Source organism: Humulus lupulus, chromosome 3 (assembly GCF_963169125.1).
Source record: "Humulus lupulus chromosome 3, drHumLupu1.1, whole genome shotgun sequence".
Taxonomy (NCBI): domain Eukaryota; kingdom Viridiplantae; phylum Streptophyta; class Magnoliopsida; order Rosales; family Cannabaceae; genus Humulus; species Humulus lupulus.
The window spans coordinates 85,220,481-85,244,794 of NC_084795.1; the positions used below are offsets into that span (position 1 = coordinate 85,220,481).

The window sequence follows — 24,314 nt, forward strand, 5'->3', positions numbered from 1 at the left end:
TGAAAGTAGTCCTCGTGGGTTCGACTCGTATTTACTGTTATACTGATATAATTGATAATACTGAAAAGAAAATAATAATTAAATTTGACATGACACATGCCACCCGTCAAATTTTTTGCGCCGTTGTTGGGGAATATTTTTATTCTCTTTATTATTCAAATTTATTTGTTTGTAACTAATTAGTTTTTACTGTGGAATTGTCAGGTTTATATGTCTGGTGAAGACGATACACAAGATCAACTAAAAACATCAAAGATTATCTTGAGGCATCGTCTGTGTCACACTCTATCACTTATAATCCATTATTTCAGCGTCATTATCAACATGTAGAGTCTGTTAAAGAGACATTACCGTCAGACAACGAATCTTATTCTGATGATTCAATTTGATCCTATAGAACTATGGCCCAACAAAGGACATTGAAAGAGTTGGCAGCACTGGATCTTGACCAACAATTGCTTTGCATCTAGTATCCACCTTTGGATGTCAACTTTGAGTTGAATTTGGGCCTCATTCACTTATTGCCTTTTTTCCATGGGTTGGTCGGTGAGGACCCAAATAAACATTTGAAGGAGTTTCATATTGTTTGTTATAGTATGAAATCTGTTGCAGTGACTGAGGAACAAATTAAGCTATGAGTTTCCTTTCTCCCTGAAGGATGCAGCTAAAGAGTGGCTGTACTATCTTCCACCTGGTAATGTTGAAACTTGGAATGGTATGAAGACTATATTCCTAGAACGATATTTTACAACATCTAAAGTTGGAAGCATTAAGAAAGAGATCTGCAGTATAAGGCAATATACAAGGGAGTCATTGTATGAATATTGGGAGAGATTCAAGTGGTTGTGTGCTAGTTTCCCTCATCATCAGATAAGTGAAGAACTCATAATCCAATACTTTTATAAAGGATTACAATCACTGGATAGGAGTATGATTGATGCAGCAAGTGGGGTGGCACTAGTTGATAAGACTCCTGCTGCAGCCAGGAGCTTGATTTCTAATATGGCTGCCAACTCACAACAGTTTGGCATTCGCCAAGATCCTAATCCACCACCAAAGCCAGTTAATGAGGTGAGCAATTCAAACTAGAACCATCTTGGTAATCAATTGACTCAATTAACTACAGTGGTACAACAACTTGCTTTAGGCCAACATGTGCGGCCATGTGGAATATGTCAGGTTATAGGGTGCGCTACTGATACTTGGCCTACTCTATTTGAGGGAGAGACTTAATTTCCCAGGTCAATTACGCCAGATGTACTATGAACCTTTTCCACAAACTTATAATCATGGTTGGTGTGATCATTTGAATTTTCGTTAAGAGAATCACCAACAAGCTGCTCCGCAGTCTACACTTGTTAGACCGCATGGTTTTTCTCTTCAACAACAATATCAACAGAACTATGCACCTAGACCATCACAAGCACCACAAGCTGTTCACCCACAGAGTACAAAACCCTCTATTGAAGATTAAATCAATGCAATTGCTACAAATACTCTTCAGTTTTAGCAAACTACCCAAGCTTCCATCAAAAGTTTGGAGAATCAGGTGGGACAACCAGCGGCATCATATAATAGGTTGGAAGCTCATCTTTCTAATAAACTGCCTTCAGAAGAATCCTAAGGAGAATGCTAGTGCAGTAACTTTAAGAAGTGGAAAGCAATGTGTCCACCTAGTTCTCCAATACCTATTAATATGTCATCCAAGCCATCAGTTGATTGCTTAGTTGAAGAAGATGTGCCCCCAAAACCAATTAGTCCTAAACAACCAATCATTAAGCCTACTTTTTCACTCCACCTCCTTTCCCAAGTAGACTGAAGAAGACTAAAAAGAAAGAGGTTGATAAGGAAATTCTTGACACATTCCGAAAGGTGGAGGTGAATATTCCTCTTCTTGATGCTATTAAACAAGCGCCACACTATGCCAAGTTTTTGAAAGAATTGTGCACCAATAAGCGTAAGTTCAGGGGTAATAAAAATGTTAGACTGGGGGAGAACGTTTATGCAATTCTTCAAAATAAGCTTCCACCAAAGTGTAAGGATCCTCAAACTTTTACTATTCCTTGCACTATTGGTAATAAAAAGATTGAGCGTTGTATGTTGGATTTGGGAGCCTCTATAAATTTCATGTCATTCTCCATTTATGCTTCATTGAATCTTGGTCCACTTAAAGAAACAAGGGTGATTATTCAACTTGCTGATAGGTAGAATGCTTATCCCAGAGGTGTAATAGAAGATGTTTTAGTTCAAGTGAATGAATTGGTGTTTTCGACAAATTTTTCTGTTCTTGATATGGAGGATGAATCCATTCCATGCTCCACATCGATTTTGTTGGGGATACCGTTTATGAAAACTACAAGAACCAAGATTGATGTGCTTGAAGGAACATTGACCATGGAATTTGGGGGGAGACAATTCGATTCAACATTTTTGAGGCTATGAGGTATCCAAGTGATGTACATGTTGTCTATTCTATTAACATTTTGGATATACTTTCTCAATGAGTCTTAGATTTGCATAATGAAGACTGTTTAGATGTTTCTTTGAGAGAGCATCTTATGTTGGATAATGAAGGCTATTCCGGTGAAATTATGGATGTCATAGCCATACTCAATAGTGGTTTTGACGAGACTTTTAAGAAGGTTTCATTCTTGGACTTAGTGATCTCTAATGAGAAATTATAGCCGTTTATTGTACAAGCACCTACAATTGAATTGAAGCCACTTCCAGAGCATCTTAAATATGTTTACTTGGGGAAGAATGAGACACTTCTTGTTATAGTTGCAAGAAATCTCAACCAAGTTCAAGAAGAGAAATTGACAAGAATGCTTCGGGAGTACAAAACAACCATTGGGTGGTCTATCGCTGACATTAAAGGAATCAGTCCTTCTATTTGCATGCACTGAATTCTACTTGAAGAAGGGTCTAAACCAACACGCGAGGCACAAAGAAGGTTAAATCCCACAATGTTGGAAGTTGTGAAAAATGAGATATTGAAGCTCCTTAGTGTGGGTATTATTTACCAAATTTTAGATAGTCAATTGGTGAGCCCAGTTCAAGTGGTACTGAAGAAGTTTGGAATTACAGTGGTAAAGAATGAAGAAAATAAGCCGGTGCCTACAAGAATGCAGATTGGGTGGCGAGTTTGTATAGACCATTGCAAGCTGAATGCAACGACTCGTAAATATCACTTTCCATTACCTTTCATTGACCAGATGCTTGAAAGGTTAGTTGGTCATCCTTATTATTGTTTTCTTGATGGTTATTCAGGATATAATCAGATTGTTATTGCTCCTAAAGATTAAGAGAAGAGTACCTTCACTTGCCCTTTTGGTACCGTCGCTTTCCGACGTATGCCATTTGGGTGATGTAATGCTCCCGCCACCTTTCAACGATGTATGATGAGTACATTTTCAGAATATATTGAGAACATCATTGAGGTTTTTATGGATGATTTTAGTGTTTATGGTGACTCATTCGATCCATGCCTTCATAATCTCACTTTAGTACTCCATCAGTGTATTGAAACTAACCTTGTGCATAATTGGGAAAAATGTCATTTTATGGTAAACCAAGGTATAGTTTTGGGTCATGTAATTTCAGTGAAGGGAATAGAGGTTGATAAGGCAAATATTGATTTAATTCGTTCTTTACTGCCTTCGACTAGTGTAAAAGAAGTGAGATCATTCCTTGGGCATGCCGGGTTCTATAGGAGATTTATCAAAGATTTCTCTAAAATCTCCATGCCACTATGTAACCTTCTTAAAAAAGATGTCAAGTTTGAGTTTAATGAGAAGTGTTTATTGGCTTTCAACTTATTAAAAGAGTCTTTGACTAAAACTCCTATAATTTAACCACCAAATTGAGAGTTTCCTTTTGAACTCATGTGTGATGCGAGTGACTATGTCGTGGGTGATGTTCTTGGGCAGCGAGTTGACAAGCTTCCTCATGTTATATACTATGATTCTTGCACTCTTAATGATGCTCAACTTAATTATTCCACCACTAAAAAAGAGCTATTGGCGGCCATTTTTGCATTGGAACTAAAGTGATTGTTTATACAGGCCATGTTGTTCTTCGCTATTTATTGGCAAAGAACGAAGCCAAGCCTTGACTGACTCGGTGGATTCTACTTCTCCAAGTGTTCGATTTAGAGATCAAGGATAAGAAGGGTTTATAAAATCTAGTGGAGGATCAATTGAGTCATCTTATTCAGAATGAAGACCATTTACCTATGAATGAAAAATTTCCCGATGAGCAACTACTTCCCATGCAAGAAGTCATTCCTTGGTATGCCAACATTGTCAATCATCTCGCTACAAAGGAGTTACCAAGTGATCTCAAACAAGCACAACAGAGCAAGATCAAGCATGATGCTCGCCACTACATATGGGACACAACCTTATCTTTGGAAGCATTGTACAGATCATATCATTCAAAGGTGTGTACCCGGATCTGAATTCTGTCCCATCCTTGCTTTTTGTCATGCTTATGCTTGTGGAGGACACTTTGGACCCAAGAGGATAGCTCGTAAAATATTTGACAATGGTTTTTATTGGCCTACAATTTTCAAAGGCTCTTATGCTTATTGTAAGGCATGCAATCATTGTGTAAAAACGCCCTAGTCTAATACTTCGTATAATATTTGTGTGCACATAAGTTTATAAAAGAAAAGCGACTTATTATAAAAAGTCCCAGTGGGGCCTTGCTAAAAATATGCAAGTTGGGCCTAATAGTTTAAAAGAAAATAATAGTTTTCATGCAACGTTATAAAAATAATTAAAGTTCAAGTATCACTGATAAGTTCTGAAAATTAAAATTAAAAACAAACATAAACATAAACATTATTCTTTAGAAATTGGATTTAAACTGATCGTTTTCTCGTCCACAGGATGCCCCCACACCATACACACCTTGACGATAGAACTCCCCACATCACCACGCGTGCCAAAGAGAAATCCTATTTGCTACCTGGAAGGGAAAGTAAGGGGGTGAGCTAAAAGCCTTGTAAAGAAGTACAATTAACACACAAGTAAAACACAACAAAACATATTCATATTCAAACATCGTCATACATTATAAACGTCATTATCGTAACCATCATCATCATACACATAAACATAATCATCATAATCATAACATCATATACATAGTCATCATAACATAACATCATAACTTTGTGAACATGGCCCGCTAAGTTGTCCATGTCATATCTTGAGGTAAACAGGATCTCTGGTCCTTGAATAACCTCGGCGCGTCCGCCCTATGAGTTACGTCTTCTTATCCTTAATAACCCCTTTATTGTGTCGCGTTCATCATGCTAACAACCATTACATAACATACAACATTCATACAATCCAGCCATATCAACACAAAATAACATCTTATAATTCATAGAGCAAAAGGTTTCATCATACATAACATTCCTATTCATACATGCCAACCTTACCATTCACAGCATAAATAACCAAAATTCTATCTAACTTCCTTACCTCGGGTCCAAGCAAAGCAAAACTGACAAACTTCAGAACGATCATATACCATAATCAAATAACATCATTTAGCATCACATAAGAATTTCTTGTGCCCAACTCATATATCCCATGTGTGCATGGGCCATGTACACATGGTGAAAACCACTCATAATTTCCAAATAGGTATAATTACACATGAAATCACCAAAGGAATAATGCAAATTATACCTACGTTACATGCATGGTTATTAAATAAAAATCATATGGTTGACTATTAGACATATTTTTTAACGTAAAAGTGCATTTGCATTTGCATGTGACATGTATACGTTGGAACGTTGTTAAAACGTGACGTTAAAAACGATAATTCCTACGCGCTTATTTCTATCGTTTTGAAAATAATGATTTAGTAACATACTCTTCTTACCATTATTTATCTCTTTAAAATCACTAAGTTGATTAAACCTCTAAAATATTATTTTTATTTCATAAAATAATTTATTTAGCCATTTAAAAAATATAATAATTCCATTATTTATTTTTAAATCACCTAGAAATAATAAAGGCTAGAAATTATTTAAAATACTTATAACAAGCATGTTTTCTTAGAAAATAACAATTTAATCCAATTTAATAAAATTACAAACTTGGTGTGAGAAAAATACATTTTTATTTGTATTATTTTAAGACTTAATTTTAAGTAGAATAAATTCATAAGTGATAATCCAATAATTATTTTTTTTTAAAATATTTTAACTAAACTTCCAGCCACTATTTAATCTATATAAAAAGCACAAGTGAATTAATCTCAACATTTTTCTAAATTAATATAAAGAAAAATCATGTCTATTACAATGAACACTCATGGTTACTTTTAAAAATATCATTTTTAATATTTACATAATTTAGGGTATTAATTTATTTCAACATACACACAAAATTCCTTTCATTTAAAAGACAACTTCTCATTTTACCAAAAATTCCAGCAACAATATTTATTTCCAAAAATCACCACCTTGAAATTAAAATCTCATATTTTCTCAAAAAAAAAATATAAAAAATTCTGTAGGTATTTATTTGACTAAAACTATTATTTAATGTAAATTAAAAAACACTCTTAATTTCATAAAATCATCATAGTACTTACAAAAACATGTATGCATGCAAAAATATTATTCTCATCATATTCAACACCATTTATACACAAAAATCAGCAAGTACATAAAGTCATGAAATTCATTCTTTTCATCATACTTCACAAAACTCATACAATAACTTACATGCTTAATTAACATAAATCCAAATACAAACCCTAGCATGCACCTATTATCATATTATCAATCTAAGAAGAATCCCTAACATTTCATAGACATTTAAATCATAGGCACATCTCAAGATCAAACATGCATAAACATACTACAAGATACCCTAGGGCCGAAACCCACATCATGCTCCCATCCCTTATTGTTTTCCAAACCCAAGAAATTCCTAGCATGTTTTCTAACATGTATATGTGACACAAAAATCAAACAACACAACATACCTCAAACCCTATAGGCCGAAACCCTCAATTAACAATCTACCCCCCAAACTCATAGCCATGAACATATGAACACTATCAATCACAACATCACATAAAATCATAGCCATGCCTAGATCAAATCTTCCATGCATCCAATCAACACAACCCTTCAACCCAACATCAAAAGAGTCAAAATCAACATATGACCATTCATATAAGCCAATAATACATAAAAACAAAAGGGCTAAGGATTCATTACCTCTCTTGATTTGTAGAATCAAGAATACAAAAGGTGACCAATACCCAACACCATACTCACCCCTTGCTCAAGCCTAGGGTTTTTAAAACCCCCATGAAGAGAAAAACAACAACCATCCAAGAAAAGAACAAGGTTTTAGTCATCAAGAAAACGAAAACAAAAAGAGAATCAAATTACAAGGAGAAACAAGAACACAAACCTAGATTATTCTCAAAACCTTCTTCTTTCTCTCCTTCTTCCTTTCTTTCTTCTTCTCCTTCTCTCTCTAGCTTATGACCACCCTCTCTCTCTTTCTCTCTAAAATTTGGCAACCACCAAGAGCATAATGCTCTCTATTTTCCTCTCTTCCTTTTTTATTCTATCCTAGCCAAAAATAGCCTAATGAACATAATGGGTAAGTTTCCTACCTATGTATATTTTCTTTTATTTGTTTAGAAAAATAAATGGAAAATCAAATCCCCCATGTTCCCACCTATGCCATCCACTCCTTTGTTGCCCTTTCTTTTTATTTTTTAATTAAATAATTAAATAAATACAATATAAGGAAACTATAAAGTGTGTAGAAAATTCTACACATGTGCACCATGCAACCATGCACATGCACACACTCAATAACTAGGGTACATCACTACCTACCATGCACCTTAGTGCATTCAACCAAAACTCAATTATTCACATATTGAAATAAACAGATAAATAATAATTAACAATTTAATTCACAAAATTCTACCAAAAAATTCTAAAAATTAATTTAAACAATTAAATAAAATAATTCACAACTCTTAACAATTAAATAAAATAAAGCACACAATTTAAATAAATAAATAAATAAAATTTGGTGCTTTGTGGGCTTATTGCACGACATATAAAACACATATCAGTATGTCACCGTATCGGTTGGTGTATGGAAAGCCTTTCCCTCTACTGGTAGAGTTAGAGCATAAGGCCTGGTGGGTTGTGAAGATGTGTAACATGGACATGGTTGCTGCAGGACAACAACGATTGCTTCAATTGCATGAGTTAGAAGAAATTCGAAATGAGGCGTATGAGAGTTTGAAAATCTACAAGGAGAAGACCAAAGCATTTCATGATAAACATATTCTTCGAAAGAGTTTTGTGGAAGGCCAAAAAGTTCTAATATATCACTCTCGCCTTAAACTCTTTCTGGGCAAATTAAAGTCTTGATGGTTGGGTCCATTCAATGTTACCAAGGTCTTTCCTCATGGAGCAGTAGAAGTGATTACGCCCAAAACTTGTCTTCACAAAGCGGTTGTTGTAGTGTAGTATGGGCAGTCGTGTCCACAGAGAGATATCTTATCAAAAAGTGATTAGTAGAACTTTAAACGCAAAAAGTAAATAAATTGTTGGTGGTTTTTGAGAAAATGTTGAAAATAAAATTAAAGCAAATAAAATTGGTAGAAAAATTCAATAACAAAAGTGATAAGGTTTAAAGAATCACCTATATGTTTGACTCATTTATTTGGATTTTGATTCACACAGATAACACAATTAAATCGTTTACTTCCCAACAATTTAATCGGAAGATAAAACATGAAGAACATATATAATAAAATGTATTCGAGTAATAAGAATTCTTACATTAGGAACTTAGAAAATAATCTTATGAAAAATCTAAGAATGACAATATACCTTATTGGCAATAATGCAATAAAAGACTAATCATAAAATTACAATATCAATATATTTGTACTAATTATATTCACATAGAAAAAACATGACTATTTCTATATAATACTAAATAGATAAATATATTGAGAAAGAGATAGAGAAAAATAGAAGAAAAATATATTACTCAAATGTATAAACTTTAAGCATTTGGTGAATCAAAACACAAATAAATTTTACCTTGCATATAGGATCATCCTTTACCTTATCTAGGAAACTAGCCAAGAATGCTAGTCATTCTCACAATGATCTAAAGAGAAAATATGAGAAGAGATAGACAAAATAAGACTAAAAATTACTATAGTTTTTGATAATGTAAAATTACACATCCACAATATGTACAAAGGTCTCCTTTATATAGAATTTTGGAGACACAATTGTAACATAAAATAATAAAGAGAAAATAAAACAAAAGCTAAAAACGTGTGGTAGTAAATACAATTAACTACAGTCTAAAATCTGAAAGAGTGGGATTGATTTAGAAAGCTAGCAACTCCTTTCCAAAATTAAAGCACAAATTGGTCAACTTTGCTCCATGTGACAACATTGTGAATATAATCTCTATTATTTGGCTGATTTATTCTATGCGTGGAGAGCATATCATCAATTAGATAGTCATCAATTAGTGATATGATTTAGAGAAGTTGACTCCAACGATTTTTTCAATCTCCTCATGGTAGTTGGGCATTGAGTAAGAGAATAAATCATCTTCCAATGGATTTGGACTTCCTTTTTATCATCATTTATTTATTCTCTTTGCAAAATGACCATATTTTTCTACAAAATCAAATAAATCAAATTAAAATCACATATTTTCATATCAAATAAATATTTTTTTATTAATTTCATGAAAATATATAATTAAAATGTAATTCATTTAGATACTTTTGCTTGCATAAGTGCATTTTCATGCACTAATCAAGAAGTTACAAGTCCAAGTACCAGAAAGTCTTTCATGGTGAATGATCACAGATTAAAGCCATATTATGAATCAATGGAGGAAGAACAAGCTACTGTGATTCACCTCGTCGATCCAGAATATGTGGATGAAGACTGAAGCTTCATGTCGAGCTATCGACGTTAAACTTAGCTATTGTGTAAATTTTAGTTTTTAATTTTCTTTTACTTTTAGTTTGAACAATTTTTATTTTAGCTTTAGTTGGAAATTTAAACCGTGAAAAATGTTAATATATATATATATATTATTGTCCCAGGGCTCCAGGCCGCGACCAACACTTTTGCTGGCCGCGACCTAATTTCTCAAAAACGTGGCATGGGGAATCAAGAGGTTTTGGCCACAGCAAGGACTTTTGCTTGCCGTAGCCTATACACGTTTTTCACCCAGGACCCAAATTCTGCTGATAATTATTTTTCTTTTCATTTTTTCTTATTTTCCCGTTTCTTCTCAAACACAAAGACAAAAACAAAACTCTTCACCACATTTCTCACACTGTTCTTCTCCAATCCGAAATCCCTAGTCTCGCTTCACCATCAAATTTCCCAAACACTGCCATCTATCATCTCTTCTCATACATTCAAGTTAAATCCCCCATGTTCAACATTTCTTTTTAACCCCAATTTTTCTCCAAAACCCTATATCTGAAAAATCCTCATTACAAGAAATTTTTTAGTGATGTTTTCCTTGGGTTTTTGACTACTACATTAAAGGAAAAATTTCTCATATTAAGCTTGGAATCATCTTGTGCAAGTAAGTACATTTTCTTCATTGTCACTTAAATGATATTTGGGTTTATTTGGGGATTTCAAAATTTGCTCTTTTCTTTGAAGATTTTTGGTATTAGGGATGATAATGAGCATGTATTCAGACTATATAGGCTGTGAGTTGTGATTTTTGGGAAGGTTGTTATACTTATACACTTGTTTTTCACTTGCAAAATTTCTACACGCAAGGTGTTTGATAAAATTCTTCAATGACTAATTGCTGTGTTTTGGAGTGAAGCTAGTGATAATATTGGGAGAAAATTGTTGGGAGGTATATTGGTGAAGATCACTGTTGTGTTTGCATTATTTTGGCTATCACCATCGGGGTTTCTCTAGGCTTAAACTACAAATAATAAGAAACTTTGGTAATTGGTTTTGGAATGGTACCGAAAATAATTCAAAATGATCCAAGTGCATCCTCTTCAGCTCCTGAAGTTACATATGATTCAAACAAGTTTATGTCTGAAAAAGTGTTTAATGCCTATAAGGAAGCTCTAGTGAAAGGAAAATCATGGGTAACAGAACGAGGATTTGATTTAGATATGACTGATTTCCCATCTATAATGGCACAAATAGAGAAAAGGAAATGGGAAACATTGTGCTCTCAGCCAAAAGCGCCAGTCCAGCCTATTGTTCGCGAATTTTATGAAAATGTTGTGGAACTAGCTAACAATAAAGTCATAGTTCGTGGTGTTCCTGTTAGTTAATCTGTTGTTGCTATCAACAAATTCTAAAAACTCCAAGACATCCCTGATCATGTGTTTAGTCAATTAGAGAAGGATCCAGATCTAGATGTTATCATAGGCACTCTTGGAGTTCATCTAGGTGCTCAATGGCAAACATTTGAAAATGACCAACCAAGCAAATTTAAGGCTAAATTTATGGATTTAAATTCTAAGGCTTGTCATAGGTTCATTGGGGCAAAACTCATGCCAACGAAGCATTTTGGTGATGTTGATATTACGTATGGTGCACGCATCCATGCTATCATTATAGGAATATCCATTGATGTGGGGAAGGTTATTAAGTCTTCCATCATCAAGAGCATGGAATATGTGCATAATGCCTTTTATCATCCCCAACTCATCACCGCACTATGTGTTAAAGCTGGGGTGGTATGGGATGAGACTAAAGAGTTCTTGCTCCCTATGCACATATTGGATCAATCCAACATCCTTCGCCTCATTCCAAAGGACACACTACAACAAAATAGAGGTTTTATGACTTTAATTGGGAGACATTGGAAGTCTACAATGTCTCCCACTTAGTGAGACGTTGTTGCTAGGGTCATTGTAGGTATATATCCCACGTCTCCCATTGGGAGACGTGCCTCACTTCCCACGTCTCCCACTGGGAGAGGTGGAAAGTCAAACGTTGACTTTCCACCTCTCCCATTGGGAGACGTGGGAAGTGACTCACCTCTCCCAATGGGAGACGTGGGAAGTCCCTAGGAGACATCCCACGTCTCCCATTGGGAGAGGTGAGTCATTTCCCACGTCTCCCAATGGGAGACATTGAAAATCTCCCACATTTAAAAAAAATAAATTAAATAAATTTATAATTAATATTATTTTAATTTGATTTAATAATTAATTAAATTGAAATAATATTAATTTAAATTGAAATAATATTAATTTAAATTGAAATTATTTTAATTTAAATTGAAATTATTTTAATCTAAATTGAAATTAATTTAATAATTAATTAAATTGAAATAATATTAATTTAAATTGAAATTATTTTAATCTAAATTTAAATTAATTAAATTGAAATAATATTAATTTAAATTGAAATAAAAAAATATATTTGTTAGATATATACAAGAAATACAATATTTGTTAGAAATATTCAAAATGAACAAATATTGCATTGTGTATGAAGAAAGAGTTAAAAAATTAAAAAAAAACCTATCAACGAGGTCGGTAACTTTGGATTATCGGCAACACATATGTCGCCCATTCTTGTCGCAACTCATCAATTTGTGCCTCTGTATATGATGTGCTTGTTAGCTGCAAGAAATATAAAGTAAAATATATTAATTAATTATTTGATTACATTTATAGTTTCAAAAATAATTTGTAAATTTTAATTAATAATACCGTTCTCAAGTAATGCCTGGGACTTGCATGTTCAATCAAGTAATGCCCGTTCTCAACTAATCGTTTATTATCCTAAATAATATCGGGCAGCATTTCCCCTATAATAGTGACCTAACCATCTGCATGTGAATAACAAAACAAACAATTCAAACAACATACAATAAGTTTCTTCCTTATAGAATGCATATATAAAATTAATTGTTTATTATCCTAGATAAAATCGGGCAGCATTTCCCCTATAATAGTGACCTAACCATCTACATGTGAATAGCAAAACAAACAATTCAAACAACATACAATAAGTTTCTTCCTTATAGCTCCGCAGCACACAGTCAAATTTCTCAGAACCTACTTCACTAATACACACAAGTTCTCAACCTTCCGTTATCACCGCAGCACACAATTTTAATCTCAGAACCTACTTCACTATGGATGAATATTTAAGATATTCAAACTCTTCTAACATTTGTTTAATAATATTAAAAGTAGAAGTAAGAGAATATATATTTACCTCTTGCAATTAATAATTCAAAAGCTAGCAAAATTACTTCAAGTAGTAATCGAATTCGCTATTAAATTCACAAACCAATATAAATAAATTAATAAATAATAAATAAAATATCACTAAATATCTAGCAATATATAACTTATTATTATAATTTTAGAAACTTAATTACCTCAAATGTGTGATTGATAGATATAGAAGTTTTGATGCAAAGTACTCTCTAAAATCTCACCACCAAAATCACAACCTGCGAAATTAAATTAATTAATATGTTAAACATTACTAAAAAAATATCACTAAATTCCTAATAAGTAATTGATTGGTAAACAAATAAAAAAAAACTCCAATGAGCCACTAATTATAACCTAAACAAAAAATCAATAAAAAATTTCATAACCTAAAATCTCAATAATCAACAAAAACATAAATTTTTGCATATATTTATATTTTTAAAATTATTTAATAAATTTATTTTAACATAATAACTATATATATAACAAAATAGTTAGAATTTAAAAAAAAAAGTGTAAATATACATACAAAAATATATCTAAATTTTGAAATAAATAATGATAAAAATTAAAAAAAATCATGAACATATATATTATAATGAAATATATACAATGTGATAGGTTAATTTAAAAAAAAACTATGAAATCTTAAATCTATAAAAAAACCTCCATGGAAAAACAAATAAATCTAACAATGTATAGAAAAAAATGCATAAAAATGTAAAATTAACACAAAATCATGTATATTACTCATCCTAATGCTAAACCTATGATTTTTTATCAAAATAATTAACTAAAATTCATAAAAATTAAAAAAAACTAACCTTGAAAACCCTAAAATCGCAACCCCTTTCGTGCTCTCTGTTTGGTGTGCTCTCTCTGTTTGGTGTTATGAGGAAGAAGAAGACCCAAAATTCATTAAATGGCCAGGGGGACATCCAACGTCTCCCACTGGGAGACGTGGGACACGTGGCACGTCTCCCACTGGGAGACATTGAATGTATAGAGGGGTACATCCAACGTCTCCCACTGGGAGACGTGCCACGTGTCCCACGTCTCCCAGTGGGAGACGTTGGATGTACCCCTCTATACATTCAATGTCTCCCAGTGGGAGACGTGCCACGTGTCCCACGTCTCCCAGTGGGAGACGTTGGATGTACCCCTCTATACATTCAATGTCTCCCAGTGGGAGACGTGCCACGTGTCCCACGTCTCCCAGTGGGAGACATTAGATGTCCCCCTGGCCACTTCTCAACCTATTTCCAACGTCTTCCACCATTTTTAATGTCTTCCAATTGTAGTCATTAATAAAAACTTTCAATGTCTTACACCATTAGACATTTAAAACCCCTGATAAGTTTTAATGTCTTACACCAATGGTGTAAGACATTGTAGGGAGTCATTGTATGTCAAATTTGTTGTAGTGACAAGTCTGAAGCCATCTTTTCTACACCAACACCAATTCAACCTCCAACTGGGAGAGTGAGGAGTCTCACTAACCGTGTGGGCACTTTTGAGCAAGAATTGTACTACACTCATCTTGATTTATAATCCCATCGCACAAAATTTCATGAACATCAGCAGAGAATGATGGAATGGACCAGTTATCAAGATTTATGTTTTCGGATGCATGCCACTTGTATCGTAGTCAACATGTTTGATTATCCTCCTACACCAACCTGATTGCAGCCATATCCTCTACCGATCCCGGTGCCATAAGAGACTGCCAATGACGTCCATGATGAGGAGCAACCTGGAGACATTCTTACTCAGATGGACATGCCTGACCAGTGACATGATTTTGAGGGAGTTTCTTTTTTCCTTTTCTTTACTTTTAATTTTGTTTGTAATAAGTTCCATTGGGGACAATGTACTGTTTAAGTGTGGGGGAAGGGAACAATTTCATTTTTTTTGTTGTTGGGTTTATTTTTTCTGTTGTCATTTTTTTAGTTTGTGTTTTTTATTTGTTTGTGTGTTTTCTTGTATTGGTCTTGTTGAACGTAGTGGTCGATGATGAGGACTATGGATTGTACTGAATGTGATGCTAGAAAATGATGAATTATGTATGATTTGTGTGCTTAACCCATGTGTGATTGCTACTTAAGCATGAGCTTGTATTTTGGAATTTATGTACACAATTGATTTTACTTCTTATTTGTATTGGAAACAATTTTTGCATGTTGGAAATTTAAAGTCCCTATCACTCTAGAAAGAATTGATTAATTATTTGAGGAGAAATCACGAGTACACATAGTTAAAGAGATGATTAAGGCAAGTTCTTTGGATCTTTTGAGCCTTTCAAGCCTATCGTTGATTTGTTATTCCATAGTTATCCATCTTTCATGGGAAGTATTTTCTATACAAGAGACACATATATATAAATTATTGACATGCAGTGATTTATTTTGATACATCTAAGCGGGTAAGATTGATTGTGAATGATGTTATAAAGATTGAATTGAAGTAGTGTTTCACTCTGGGGTTGAAATTCTAATGAATATTGAATTTGGATTTATTCTAGCATTATATATTTGTGTGATTCTCTCAGACAATCATCACTTTCAACAAGATTGTTGCTTAATTGAGTCTAGTTTATTTTGTTTGTCATTATTTTTATTTTTATTTTAGTTTTAGTTAGTTTGCTAAGGGACTGGCAAAGTTAAAGTGTGGGGGAATTTGATAAGTTCATTGTTATATATATATATTACAAGTTCTTTCGTATTTGGATGATGCTAATTTGGTGTTTTAAGAGATTTTAGCTTCATTTTGAAAGTTTTCGATATTTAAACTAAGTTATAATTTTTGTTGATAACACTGATATATTTGATGCAATTTTGGTTTAAGAATTTTATAGGCTACAAAAAGGAGTTGCAAGATGAAGTTAAGATGTAATTCTAATGTATTTTGAAGTCTCTAAGCATATATGTTGATGTTGCGGTGAGTGAAGCTTCAGCAGAGGCTTAGAAAATCAAGTGAAATGGAATTTGGAGAGTTGGTTGAGACCCAAATAAGTGGTGGCCGCAACCTAATTGAAAGGACTTAGGATTTTGGAAACAACAAGTTTTGGTAAAAGCAATTACTTCTTCAAGTAGCGGCCAAAATACGAATTTTTGAGAAAAATTGTGCACTGGTCGTGCCCACTACTTTTCCAGGTTGAGGCTCAAGGTGAATTTTATCAAGTATCAGGCACACTGCGGCCACTACTTTTCCAAGCCGTGACCAGTCAACGTGGTTTCAATTTTTTTTGTTATTTTTAATTAGATTTTTAAGAGGATTATAAAGAGTTTTAGGGTTAGGTTTTCATAAGTTTTTAATTATGAATTCTAGAGATTAGAAGAACATAGGAGAGGAGAGGAGAGGATAACAATCTTTCCTACATCAAACTAGTTTTTTCTTCTTCTCTTTAAAACTCTTTAATTTCAATTATGATTATGTTATTTGTTATGTTTGTGATTATGGAGTAATATTCTTTTAGCTTAAGGGTTATTTCAAAACCCAAAACATGAATTCTTGATTTTCAATAATGAATGTTATTTCTTGATTTCTACAATGTTAAAGTGCTTCTATTCTTCTATGATTAATGTTATGGATTATGTTATATCTTGCTAGATGGACAAATAATTAGAATGTTTCATTGTTCTACCATTGTAACACCCTACATCCTTAGAGCCGTTACTAAGTGAGTTTAAAATGTGCATTTAACTCGCTAATCGAGGTTTTAAGAGAAACGTGTAGTTAAACCATAAACAGGGTCATAAACTTTGAAAATAATTCCATTTATTGAAAATCATAATGCGTTTAACATTTGGGATCCCAAAACACTGTTTAGAAATGTTTACAACACATAAATACAAACAGAGTTGACTAGACGACAAAATCTAAGTTTAGTACATTCATCTCCCAAATACCTCTGGCCGTGGCAGCTAGGCATGCCAAACATGTACGCGCCTCTTCACGCTCTCCGTACTCATGGTTGGTCAACTTTTCCCTTGCCCTTACCTGCACCACAGAGCACCCGTGAGCCGAAGCCCAGCAAGAAAACCCTCACAAGTAGATAACATATGCATATCAAACACTTAGCATATAACACAAGCCATCAATAGGCTATACACATACGGCCATGCCGTCCCAGGCGCTTTACCAGGTCCTGGGTTTGCGGTCCACACCGTAAGGATATCCCAGGTATCCTTTAGGGTCTCTCCCTGGAAACTTGCATTCCGCGTGCTAAACACTGCTCTCGGCCCCTTGCCGCACTCAGCCTTGCACTCCACATGCTTAACGCCGTTCTCGGCCCCTTGCCGTTCCCGGCCTTGCCGACCTCAACCTGCGCCATTCCTGGATCTTGCCGAACATTCACACATATGCATACATACCATAATAAAAAAAGTACCAAACATGAATAAAATCAATCAAAGGGCTACGCCCTGCAACACAATCATATAGGGCCTTGCCCTACATACAAGCTCTACAGGAACAATAATTTTCTTACCTGTGTCCCGAGCTTTCCAAGCACCGATGTCCTAAACACAGTCCCCTAATCCGAGCCTCGCCAAAACCCTAGTCACAACACATTAACAATATTCATCCATCAAGTTCTAATCCATTAAATAACTTCGAGCCATAATTCTAATTTTTGGGACCTTGAATTCTATCAATCTGGGTGATAAAATTCATCCTGAGCCTTAATGTTTGAGTTCCGAAGCCTAAACAAACTTTAAAGCTCAAAATTGCACTAAGACCTACAGCCACATAAGGCCATGTTGCGGCCTACCCCTAGAACAGAGAGCAACCCCAAAACCTCATCAAATCTCAAGAGTTATCCTTCACCCAATACACATGCAAAACTCTAATATTTCAGCAGAAAACCAGCTGCAAATCAACACAACTCAACCATATTAAAAGCTTACCATAAGCAGAAGTGAATCCCTAAACCAATTCTCCAAGCTCCAAGCCTCTAGCTCCCAAAATCCCAGCTGAAATCCTTTAGTCTTTGCTTAAATTCACCAAGGTTCCCCAAGCTTCCAAAGGATAAACTCCAAGAGAGAGAGAGAGAGAGAGAGAGAGAGAGAGAGAGAGAGACAGAAGGGAGGGTCGGTTCTTCTTTTTCTAAAGGCTTCTCTTGGTTTTTGTTTTATTTAACTTAGTCTCTAAGGTTACCTCAAGGCTCGGGGTGCCAAAAATGTCCCCGAGGGCAAAAATAGTAAATTCCCCCAATATTCCCTCCTAAACATTCTAACCTCAAATATATCTCAAAATATTTATTTCCATAACCCGATAGCCCCATAAATCATCTAATACCTGAAATACCCCTCGACTCGCCCCGAGTCGGATTCTCAACCTCGTTGTGAATTTTTGGCTAACAACTCCTAAGGACTGTCTCGGTTCGTGCTACACAGATATATCACAAGTATATTTCATTTATCACATTTATGCCCTCAACGGGCTAAAATTACAAACATGCCCCTAATATCCAAACGGGGCCCACATGCATATTTAATTCAACTAAACATGCATCTCTAATCACATATTCACATTAATTCACTTATTGCCCTCCAGGCACGCTAATCAAGGCCCTAAGCCTTATTAGCAATTCATTACAACCATCATCTTAGATATACTATTCATCTAATAGTTTAGGGTTCTAAGTGTATGTGATAATTTGCAATTGATAGTATTGTCATAGGTATTAATGATTGTGATGAAGTTTAGAGCCTAGGTTAAACAAATTATATGTTAAATTGATTTGTTGCTAGATTAACCTATCTCCACAGAAATTAATGTTATTCCTAGGATAAATAAACTACATGCTTCATGGATCTATTGCTTGGTATAAAGATTTAGTTATTGGGCGCTTCACCTTGATTAATTGTAATTGAGAGATTGGGATAATTGATTGCTTCAGCGTTATCTACGAGGCTATTAATTTAATTGGGAAATCAGAATAATGTTTATTATTGTTGGTCTTGAATGAGTGTGGAGGGTGGAGAATGACTCTTAACTATTTCTTTAAATCGTAATATCAACTCATTATTGTTTTTATGTTTATGCTATTTAAGTTTCAATTTGAGAAAAAAATCCCTTCTTTAATTTTTGTTGTTAATTATTAAATAATAATTTGAACGTAGTCCTCGTGGGTTCGACTCGTATTTAGTGTTCTATTGATATAATTGGTAATACTTAAAAGAAAATAATAATTAAATTTGACATAGCACACGACACCCATCAGAATTTCAACTAAATGGAAGAAACAAGAAGTGGAGCTATGTTGAGTTCAATATCTCCACCAATGTCCTCCCTCTTGCAATAAGCATACAATACTCTAGTCGTAACCATTTCTTACAGCAAAAGTAGCGTTCGAATAGCCGAATTCAGCAACATGTGTATAGCTACATACATATAGTTACTACTGGTACTGTTTACCGAGTTTTTCGGAAACGAATACGAACGGAATAATAAAAAGATAAGAACTGTAGAAGTGCAGAAATGTAAATAGACAAACAGTGTTTTTACGTGGTTCAGGCGTTAACGAGCCCTAGTCCACGAGTCGATGTTATTATACTTGTAGAGAATAACAGTCAAACAGCTGGTGTACAAGAAACTCACAACCTCACAGTGTTTCTCTCGGGTTCTCTTGGAGAAGATGAAGCTAGAGAGATTTTAGTAGAGTTCTTGCTATGTGATTTGTTGGCCGTCCCCACTATCGTAAAATGAGGGGGTCTTTATAGCTAGGGTTTTGGATTAGGGTTTTTCTCTACTCACATGAGTCTTAATTACACCAGCCATAAATAGGGGATACAATTACCGTAGTCGCCTGGCTACCAGGCTCTATGTGGGTATATTTACGTGAAAGTATGGGGAATGCACAAAGGCAGCCGTCTTTTCCAAGTTGTCAGCGGAACAGTAGGCGAAATAGTACTTTTAGGCATGCTGGGATGTGTGCGGCCTTGACCTGTCGGGCGTGTCAGGCGGGATTCTGTGTCAGGCGGATATCATTCCAACTATGCCTCCTTCATGACTCGACCGCTTGGTCTTGTTCTGTGCGAGGCACGGAACTGTTTCCGCGAAGGCAACCTGAAGAGCCTCTCCTGGAAGGAGCTTCCCCGAAGGATATCCCTTCGGGAGTCCGGGAGAGTTGACGGGCTTCCGTGTTGCGTTTGATTGAAAGAGTAAGCCGGACACTAAACGGGAGAGGCGAAGCCTTTCTGTCCATCCGCGAGCTCTGGTCACCTACCGTGAAAGACTTTGATAATTCTACTTCCCCGAGGATATCCCTCTAAACGCTATCCAGAAATCTGGATAACATTTACCCCCCAAGGTCACGGAGCTTTGAGAGGTCCGGGAGCTTGTACAGTCCTCCGGGTATTCTGGTTTCTAGACTAGGCGAGGGGTCACCTCCTGTGTTCCTGGAAGGGTTCCTTTTTCCCGCCTGAGTGTTAGTATGAAAAAGAAAGGAAATTTCTTCTGTTTGAACTCAAGTACTCAAGTGTAGCAAGGGCCACGCATCATGCCGTGAATGGCTCTGTGACCAAGACGTGTGCGTGAGGCGACTGGCTGAGTATGCGTGCGTCAGGCATCTGAGTAATGATTTGACAGTTTTTAATGGTACATCGGGCCCGAGGTGGTATAATGATGGGAAATAAATACTTTATTCCCATCCGAGGAGTCATAAATAGGATCGGCGCTTCATCTCCAGCCGTCGAATCTGATGCATGCGATATGAGAAGATCAGGACCGTCCATTTGTAGGATTCGAAAGGACTTCACTCCTGCTATAAAAACCAGGGAACGGACCTTTCTTCCTCTTTACGCTTTCAAACTCTCTATCTTTCGGATTTTCAGATTCCCAAACCTTCGAACTTTCAGGCTTCCAAGCTTCCATTCCTTCGAACTTGCCACTTCTTTTGGTAAGGAATCTAGAAACTTTTCTTTTGATTTGGCAGTGGGTTTGCTCGCTGAAGTTCAGGGTTTGAATCGCCGTTTGCCTTTGCAGCTTTTACTTCTCGCGATCGTGCTGTGCAGTGATCCGGTTACTCCTTCAGTCTTCAACTACCCGAATACCAGTAAGTATTTCTACTTTGCTTTTTCCTCCCAAACCTTAGGTTGTTGGTAGTTGTTAGAGTTGAGTTTTCTGCCAGTATCACCTATGTGCATGTGTGAATAGGGCTTTGATAGGCATGCGATTGATGTGAGTCGATAAGTAATCTCTTTGCATGCTTTGACGATTTGCATTTGGAAAGTCGTTCCTTGTCTTGCTTGTGCTGTTTTGGTTTGCTGTTTTAGGGCATAAGCGTGAGCGCCTTTAGGGTGTCTTCCTCTGAGAAAACACTTCTCTTGGCGGGCTTAGGCTCGGCGTTTGAGTCTGGCTCCTTGCTGTCCTTCGGGTGGCATGGTGTCAACCCGTCGGCAAGCTCGGTGGGAGCCTCTCCAAGCAGTTTTCGGGGAGGGTCTCCCCAACGCCTTTGATACCGTTAGGGTATGACAAGGGTGCTGACTGCTTAGAGTGTTTTCTTCTTTTTTTCTCTTGTTCAGTGACGAACACCTCAAAGGAGCAAATCCTTGCCGCGGTAGAGGCTGAATCTGCCCAGGAGCAAGGTTCCCCTGTCGCTAGCGCACTGGGGAAAGGAAAGGCTAAAGTGGTCGCGGATAGCCTCCCAACTATCAACAGTTCAATTTGGGAGATGGACCAGAAGCCGAACCTGCTCAGGAACTACGGCATGCTGGAGCTGTACTCCTCAGAAGCAGGCCTAAAGAACATCCCAAGCCTGATGTGGCACCGTCTGTCGGTGCTGGGTGAGTCTACTAGTCAGAGTCATGAGGGCTTTGGTGCCTGGAGCTGGGCACACATAGTGTGTGGGGCGCACTTGCCCCTAAGAAGTTATTTTGCCAATTTCTGTGTGAAGGCGGGGATTGCCCCCTTCCAGTTGATTCCCCCCAGCTACAAGCTCCTAGCGGGGTGGTACATCTTTTGCAAGTCCCGGGACCTGGAGGCCCTTACCCCGGAGGAGGTGTTATACTTCTACGGGCTGAAGTCTCAACCCATGAGAGGTCATCCAGACAAGGTGGGGTTTTACAGGCTGGAGAGGTACCCGGACGTGATGTGTCCTACCTGCCATACCGCAAGGGTTCCAGACCTCCGGGAATACTGGTTCCTGACGACCGGCTTCCCATTGAAGAGGGTGCCAGCCCTTTCTTTGGACTTCAAAGTCCCTGGTAAGTGCTCCTTCCTCTCCTTTTTAACTTTGTTTCTTTACGTTTGATTTGCCTTTCTGGAGGATCTCTAATGCTCGTATTTGGATTTTGCAGAAGTCGTTTCGCGGACACCTCGCTGTGCGGAGATGATAAGGAGGTCAAAGTTCTACGAAGGGCTCTCGGAGGAAGAGCTGAAAGTGGAGGGACTTGTGACCTCCGAATCTTTGAGGGAGTACGGGCTACTCTCCTCTTTCCAAAACATTGAGCCAGTGAGTGGCAGGGGGCAAAGCCAGGTGTCGGCTGACATCCGGGAGAAGATTTCCCTGGAGCTGTCCAAGGTGATCAGACAAGCGGCCCGGGACGAGAATACTTTATCCCCTAGTTGGGCGGAGAGGTTCCCCGACCCCCAGCCGGAGGAAGAGGAGATCGAGGCTCGCCACGCCGCAGCTTACCCCAACGAAGGGACTCCGGGGGCTGGTACCTCCGGGAGAGGTAAGACTAGTTTTCGATTGATCCACACCCCCAGCCTATCTGAGGTTTCCCGGACCTCTCAGATGGGGTTCGATCCCCGCTTCTTTAGGCTAGATCCGCGCAGGATACCCTTTGACATATATTGCGATAGGGTAGATGAGCTCCTTGGATATTTGGATGACGGTAGTCTACAAGAAGGTGTCACCATGGTTGACCCTTCTTCCCTCAGCATGTCGTTCCCGGACTTTAAGGAGTACGGGAGCTTCCTAGAGCAGGAAGCGGTGTCTTGTTTCGCTCGGGGAAGGCCATCCACGTTTCTCGTGCATGGTCGTCCCTCTCAAACGTCTCTCTTTTTTGTTCCTTGTTCCCTGCTGGCGGACTTGCTTGTGATTTTGTGTTGTTGATTGTCTTGTCTTCTGCTTATCTTCTTTCACATTGCTTGCTGGTTCGTTAACCTTGCTTCGTACGTTTCTTGCAGAATATCCCGAAGCCAAGATGTTGGGGAGAGTTACCTTACTCATCAAGAAAGCCGCCACCAGCCAAGATCCGTCCAAGGGGAAAGGACGAAAAGCCGGAGCCGGTAGGGGAGGTAAAGCTGCCACATCCAAGAAGATAGGTGGCGAGGCGCAAGTGTCTCCGGCGGTGGAGAGATCTCCTGCCAAGGGGCCTTCCGAGACCATGGCGACCTCGAGTAGTAGCAGCGACGGGGAAGGGCTTATGTTCCCCGTGAAGACGACTGGGGTGAGCAAGCGTCCCGGAGGAGATGCTGAGGGCGCCAAGAAGAAACGCCTTAGACACTCTTCTCCCGGTCGAAGGCAACAACAACAACAACAACAGCAACCACAACAACAACAACAGCAGCAACAAGAACAACAGAGACAATCACCAACGCCACAGCGGCAGCAACAACAAAGGCAATTACTTCTGTCGCCGCAGCAGCAAAAGCAACAGCAACAACAAAGGCAGTCACCTCCGCCACCGCAGCAGCAAAAACAACAGCAACACCAGCAACAACAACAGACCGGGGCGGTAGTGTCTTCCCTTCCGTCCTTAATACCCCGTCTGCCTCCTCCTCCAGCCCAAAGGGAGTCCACCCTTTCGGGGTCTCCTTCTTCTCAGCAAACAAACCTTCCTCTGCCTGGCCTGAAGTTCCACTTCCCTCAGAAACCAACCCGTTTCCCCGCTGCCCTCCTGGAGGGTGTAAGACGGGCCAATAATTTTTTGAAGAGGCGGTTGGAGGCTGAGAAGGCTGTTACTCAGGGAAGGGCAGACAACTTCTCTGCCATGAAGAGAGCTGAGCTGGCCGAGGGGGTGAGATCCCTTCACCCGGCTGGAGCGGTTTTGGATGGCCCAGCCTTGGAGAAGAGGCTGGTGCCT

At 37.4% G+C, this 24,314-nt stretch overlaps 1 long non-coding RNA gene across 1 annotated transcript; it reads right to left on the reverse strand.

Annotated features, from left to right (window-relative positions):
* Positions 1 to 12,398: 12,398 nt before the first annotated feature.
* LOC133821226 (uncharacterized) lies at positions 12,399 to 14,253 on the reverse strand. Its single transcript, XR_009887391.1, has 4 exons — positions 14,103 to 14,253; positions 13,440 to 13,514; positions 12,763 to 12,881; positions 12,399 to 12,672 (listed from the first exon to the last, which is right to left on the reverse strand). It is a non-coding gene; the product is annotated as an uncharacterized LOC133821226 (long non-coding RNA).
* Between the last annotated feature and the right edge of the window lie 10,061 nt (positions 14,254 to 24,314).